Here is a 987-nt window from a genome sequence, read left to right as displayed (position 1 = left end):
ATATATATATATATATAGTTAGATAGATTGATAGATAGTTATAGATATATATGCATACATACATGCATACACACATACAAACATATATACATTCATACACACATACATTCCTACACACATACATATATACATGTATACACATGCACAGTGACACACACATGCACACAAACAAACAAAAAGAACGCTGTTCTGATTACGGACAGTGTCAACGACTATTGAAAAGATTGCCAGACTACATGAGTGTAAATCGAACCGGTGAGTGTGTTAAATATTAAGGCACTAAAAGAGAATGACTCTCTGCAGACATCATAATAATATATATATATATATATATATACTCTTCATTTGACCCCAGTACGAAACTGCTACTTAGTTTGTCGACTCCGAAAGGATGAAGGGCAAAGTCGACCTCGACAGAATTTGAACTCAGAACGAAGAGACAGACGAAATACCTTTAAGCATTTCGCACGTGTGCTAATGTTTCTGCCAGCTCGCCGCCTTTATACTTAGTATCGTATTAAAACATTGAATATGAGTCAATCGTCCCTGAAATATTAGAAAGTGTTTTTGATATTTTGATGTGTACCACAAAATATTTCAGCAAGGAAAATATTACTTAGTATGTGTTATAGGCATTTATACTACACTACGCCACGAGCACACGCGCATCCGCGTGCAGGGAATGATGGAAAGAAAGGAGGGGAGAGAAAGTTTGGATCGTGTTCAAAACGGGGGCACCAGTATTTTCTTAACGAAACACTTTGAGACTTGGGACACTGGTAGAATGTGTCATATAAAACATCTTTTTCTCTTAGTCTTCTTAACAAAAAAAACGTACATCGCAAGTTATTTCATGTTAAAGTTGTCGTATTTCTGTAATTTCAACCAATGACTGACGTCCATTCAGCCGAATAACAGTAAGTGTTGACTACGTAAACAAACGATTGTCAAACGATTTTGGCGGTGATAAAATTATTATTTCCTTGT

The sequence above is a fragment of the Octopus bimaculoides genome, chromosome 6 (genome assembly GCF_001194135.2).
Source record: "Octopus bimaculoides isolate UCB-OBI-ISO-001 chromosome 6, ASM119413v2, whole genome shotgun sequence".
Taxonomy (NCBI): Eukaryota; Metazoa; Mollusca; class Cephalopoda; order Octopoda; family Octopodidae; genus Octopus; species Octopus bimaculoides.
Note: the sequence above shows the minus strand (reverse complement) of the source record.